Below are 6,026 nucleotides of genomic sequence, written 5' to 3' on the forward strand. Positions count from 1 at the left end.
AAAGTCAAACAAACAACTTTTAGGTACAAATACGACCATCTACGGAGTTTGGTCGCCATCTTTTTTTTTTGGAGCTTGCCGCGTTTTAGACGTGAGCATATACGGGATCTGATTGGCTAGCGCCTGTGCTGTCAGTTATGCATGAAAGGCAATTTGATTGGCTGACGCATGCATTGCCTCACGAAAAGTTGAACATTCTTCAACTCTTGCTGCAAGCAAAGCATGAAACGCAACGCATGGAAACCCAACGGAGCCATAATTCAGTTCAGCAAAGGATGACGTCACCCCACCCTGACGGCAGTGTTGTCCTCTGCCTTGATGGTTGTACGCCAGCGCGTTCAAAGATTTTGCTGCCTGTAGGGCGCTATCAGATTCTTAAAGCTATGGCTGGACAAGGATCGCCTCCTGATGGTGTGCCTTCGACAGTAAGTAAAAATCCCTTGAAAATGCCTTACTCGCTTAACAGCGAGATAGTAAGCCAGCTAGCTAGCTAGCTAATAAAATGTGTAACTTTGCTAAGAGAAGTGATTGTGAGTGATTGTAATTACATTACCTTACTCAGGGCTCTCAAGTTTTGAAGACAGGCAAGAGTGACATATCCCCCCCCCTGACCACGCCCCCGGCCCACCCCAATTCCGCCCGCCCCGCCCCTGCCGTATGCCCACAGACCAGCCCCCCCCCCATATTATTTTTAGTGTTTTGTTGTTAATAATTGCTCAGACTTGCAGAAAAGATTTGACACATGGCACTGACAATTCAACCAATTACAAAGTATGTATTCAATTTGGGAGAGAGAGCGAGAGAGAGAGAGAGAGAAAGAGAATTATGTTTATTGTAGGTGTTTGTTGCTTTTTTGGACTCTTATCATTTTTGGTGTTGGTTCCCATTATATATGCCATAGTCATAGAATTGGATGTATTAATTGTGCTGGTTGACTTCAGTGCCTGCTGTTTGGGCTGATGCCCCTTACTGCCTATGTGCCTTGTCACATCCCGCTCCTCTAATGTGTTTACAACCTTCTCTGGGCCTAATCTGGCCTTTTTAGTGGGCTTTCCTCTTTGGGCGAAGGACAGGATGCATCTTTGAAAGACAGATGCAATGATTAATGCATCCATGGCCAGGATATTTATAACATGCTAGTATGCCTAATGAGCTCGCGATTCACAACTTCACCAGGCGTGAAGAAACCTCGGAATCTGAATAGAATGTTCAAGCAAACACATTTACCAAAAATAATGCCCATAACATCATTGAATATTAAGGGCTGCCTAATATTCGTTCGAATTATAGGCTATATATATTTTTAATAGGCCTACTCGAATTTATTATAGCCTATTAACGAAGTTCGGAGTCAAAGCTATAGTGTAAAGGCAGGCTGTGTTAGCTACAAACACTCATTAAAAACTGATGCTAATCATCTGGGAAATATTTTCTAACTGCAGTCAAGTTGTCATTGCTTGTGTCAAACCATTGTAAATGTGTTGTAACAGGAGACGACTTACTCTTTGTAGAAGACTGATGCTTGGAGCTCCGGAAGATCAATCGCGCGCAATTCTAGGATGCTTTATTTTAATTGGTTGCTGGATTAAATCTTACCCAGATACAAAAGATGTATTTTTCGGATTGGCTATTGTGTAGCCCATTTTTTCTTTTGATTGGCTGATAAGTGGCACCTCACGGCAGAAGCCCAGGGGATTCGGGGAGACGTGCTTGATTCCTCCATGGTGAGGGCAGCGCGGCCAGGTCATGTTTGCGCGCTGCGACACATTAAATAGCCTAGAGTTTGAGAGCGTGAGAAAAACGATGTGTGGCGGGAGTGCGTGACTAAAGACCGAAATGAGTGACTGTCACGCTCAATGCGTGACACTTGAGAGCCCTGCCTTACTACTTTGGTTCTTGTTAATTAGCTAGCTACTGTTAGCTGTACCAAACATTAACAATGGAGCTAGCTAACTAACTAGCTTTCGACAGTGAAATGATAGGCGGCAGTGTTGTTCGATATAAGATAATGATTCCATATCTCTTCGTAACAACATTTTGAATGGGAATTTGTACCATATTTTTAATAACAGAACATGGTGGAGAACATGGCTCAGGCTTGCCCAGGTGTGCCCTATATGCCAACAAGTATTTCCTACTTCAGTGCTCCCTCTTCATGGCAGTGTTTGTGCAGAAAGGTAAAACAACTTGTTCATTTTAATGCAGTATCACATGTGAAAGCATTTATTTTCCAGCTATAGCATAGGAAGTGTACAAACAGAAATGGCACAGAAAACAATTGTGCTTGGTGAATAAAATGTGTTTTAAAGGTTAAAGGTTGTGAAAGGATTGTAAGAGTATGGTAAGCAATGTATGGTAACGAAAGAGGATCCAAGCTATTCTACACAATTACTGTGGTATTGAGATGTGCCATAATGTTTTGTGTTATGTCCCTTTGTTGTAAGATCCTTCTGCAACAACACAATTGTGGAGCCTGATGTGGAGGTTCCAGGCCCTTCATCTGCAGATTCCTCTGTGGCTCGATCAGCCCTTCGTTTGACAACTTCTTTAGCAACAGGTAACAAAGCAAGACTATTGTGATATAGGGAGACACTAAAGCTGTCTTGGACCTGATCAACTGCTCATACAATCATCATGTCAGCTAAATCCTTACATGAATCCAACATTTTATATCCTGTTTGGAAATGAAACTGTTCATGATCAGTAAAGTATAATTACACACATTCCATCCTTGTCTCACAAAAAGCATGGAAAACAGCAGATACCCCCCTAGAAGCCATGCAGCTGTTTCTTGAAGAACTGAGGCAAGGAGGAGAACACCAGCCATCTCTTTTGCTGTCACTGGATGCCAGGGATGATGATGAGCAGCGGGACAGTGCCCTGTTGAGAGTGGGTTTGGCCTGGTGTAATAAGGTGAAAAACTTCAAAAACATTTTACAGAAACAAGGGCACTGTCGCGCTCCTCATCATCATGCAGCTACATGTCTACATAAGTAAAAGACTGGCCACACACCCAGACAGCGCCTTCATTGTAGCAGGAGATTTTAACCGAGCTAATCTCAGATCTGTGCTCCCCACATTCCATCCAAACGTGACCTGTGCAACAAGAGGCAGTGTGACACTAGACCAGGTGTACACTAATGTTATTAAGGCTTACAAAGTACAGTCTGACTCCCACCTAGGCCTGTCTGACCACCTCTCGCTGTTCCTGTACCCCTCATACCAACAAAGAATAAAAGCGACAAGGCCTGCCACCAAGTCCATAACAGAGTGGAATGAGGATGCCATCCCTCAGCTACAGGACTGTTTTGACAGCACGGACTGGACAATATTTAACAGCCCGGAAGCTCCTGTTGACCCAAAAATGGCACTGGAGGAATACACATCTTCAGTTATGGACTACATCAACTTCTGCGTGAACAATGTCACAAGAAGGAGGACTGTGAGAGTGTTCCCCAACCAAAAGCCATGGATATGCAGAGAGGTGCGTACACTATTAAAGGCCAGAGACGCAGCCTACAGATCAGGTGATGCACCAGCGTACAGCGTAGCCAGGGCAGCACTGAGGAGAGGCATAAAATCTGCAAAAGCCAAGCACAGGCAACGTGTTGAGCAACTTTTCAACACTCACACCAATCCGAGACAAGTATGGGAGGGAATAAGGGCAATCTCGGACTACAAAGGGACTGCGTCATCCCCCCCGTCCAGCTGTGCTACCCTGTCTGAAGAGCTGAATCAGTTCTATGCACGGTTCGACAGGGACAACACTGGTCAGCTGCCTCTGCCCCTACCCTCTGACGCTGCTGCACCCACTCTGAGCCCCCACGAGGTCAGACTCTGCTTGAAAACCATCAACCCCAGGAAAGCGGCAGGACCAGATGGTGTGGCAGGCCGCGTACTAAGGAATTGCGGGGACCAGCTGACAGAGGTTTTTACAGACATTTTTAACCGCTCTCTAGCCCTTTCACATGTCCCCCCATGTTTCAAAGCATCAACCATCATACCTGTGCCAAAAAAGACTGCGGTCACATGCCTGAACGACTATAGGTCAGTGGCTCTCACCCCCATACCTGCTAAATGTTTGGAAAGGCTGGTCATGAAACACATAAGAGGCATCACACCAGCTTCCTTTGACCAACACCAATTTGCCTACAAAGCGAACAGATCTACAAAGGATGCAGTAGCCCTGCTGCTTCACACTGCACTGGAGCACCTGGAGCTAAAGAACACTTACATCCGTATTCTATTTATAGACTACAGTTCTGCTTTCAATACGATCCTTCCAGGCAAACTCATCTCCAAACTTCAGGACTTAAACCTCAGTGCTACACTGTGTAACTGGGTATTGGACTTCCTGACCAATCGCACACAGAGAGTACAACTGGGGAAGCACCACTCTTCGAATTTGACCATCAGCACTGGCGCCCCACAAGGTTGCGTGCTCAGCCCACTATTATACACTCTCTACACCCATGACTGTACTCCCTCTTGCCCATCCAACTACATCTTTAAATTTGCAGATGACACAACAGTGCTTGGCCTCATCTCCAACCACGATGAGGCTGCCTACAGGCTAGAAGTGGGAAACCTGGCAGCCTGGTGTTCTGAGCACAACCTCAGTCTCAACTTAAAGAAAACAAAAGAGATGATCATTGACTTCCGGAAGTCTGCTCAGCACAATCACCATCTCCCACTCTACATCAACGGGGAAGAGGTTGAGCGAGTCACCTCTTTTAAGTTTCTGGGTCTAACGCTGACGGAGGAGTTGTCATGACAACAACACAGCTTCCGTCTTGGGGAAAGCCCAGCAACGCCTCTTCTACCTCCGGAAGTTGAGGAAAGAACACCTTCCTCAGAGACTACTGAGCAACTTCTACCGCTGCGCTATAGAGAGTGTGCTGACATACTGCCTGAACGTATGGTTCTCCAGCTGCACAAAGGCGGAGCAGGCAGCCATCCAGAGGCTGATTAAAACAGCGGGCAGGATCATCGGAGCAGAGCTGCCCGACATCTATTCCATCTCCTCCTCCCGATGCCTGCAGCGTTCAAATCGCATCCTCACGGACCCTTCCCACCCTGCCCATTATCTGTTCCCGCTACTCCCGTCAGGGAAAAGGTTCAGATCAACAAAAGCACGCACCTGCAGAATGGCAAAGAGCTTTTACCCTCGTGCAATAAGGCTTCTCAACAGCTCACCCAAAACCACCCCACCTCCCCCCCGGCCCGGCCCGGCCCGCCCCCATAGACTGCACTCTTAACACTGCACCCTGCAACTATTGATGCACCTCAATGTATATATTTCTTTTTTAATTTACTCAGGGATATTTATTTATTTATTTATTCATTGTTATCTATTATTATTTAACTGTGGCAGTTAATGTCCACAGCAACTTACATTTTTAGCTGTCTGTTGCTGCCTCTACTGTCTCGTTGTTTTTGTGACAATGACAAATAAAGTACTTTGAACTTTGAAAAAAAAAAATAGCCTGTTAAACTCGTTCAGTTGTCTCCAAACATCTAAACATCTTGTATATTGGCTGAAGTTCTCGTCTCCGGGATTACCCCGGAATTTACAAGAAAGACCAACAGTTTCTTGATGAAAAAAACGCCTACGCAGTGTATACGTAGCCCATCACAAAGCTATACGTCGGCCTATTCGACTCAACTTTGGTCATTGTATTGCAAAGTCATTCGGGAAAAGTGGCAACTTGAATTAAGATCATTTTGATAAGCTATAGCTTACACTTACAAATTGAAGTTTCCTCCAGATGAAATGCCGACGTTTTGTCACCGAAAGCGAAAGGAAGCAAAGAAGAAAGGAGAAATTATTTTATCTAAAAGAAATACAGCCGTTCATCTTCATGAGTCAACTTTAACCAAGTTAAAATGAAAGCCTCCGCCTCCCCCTCAAGACCGTTTGGTAGGCTACAGTAGTGGGATGCCCAAAGAAAAGTGATGGAGGTCCGCGTGATTTGGAATATAGGCTTACTATGGAATACCTTTAACTCCTCAAGGATCTGCTTATC

The 6,026-nt window shown here is 45.3% G+C and overlaps 1 long non-coding RNA gene across 1 annotated transcript; it reads left to right on the forward strand.

Moving 5' to 3' along the window:
* The first annotated feature begins 2,074 nt into the window (after positions 1–2,074).
* LOC122133245 lies at positions 2,075–2,785 on the forward strand. Its single transcript, XR_006152648.1, has 3 exons — positions 2,075–2,177; positions 2,445–2,557; positions 2,747–2,785. It is a non-coding gene; the product is annotated as an uncharacterized LOC122133245 (long non-coding RNA).
* Positions 2,786–6,026: the final 3,241 nt, after the last annotated feature.

The sequence above is a fragment of the Clupea harengus genome, chromosome 11, assembly GCF_900700415.2.
Source record: "Clupea harengus chromosome 11, Ch_v2.0.2, whole genome shotgun sequence".
In the NCBI taxonomy this organism is placed as follows: domain Eukaryota; kingdom Metazoa; phylum Chordata; class Actinopteri; order Clupeiformes; family Clupeidae; genus Clupea; species Clupea harengus.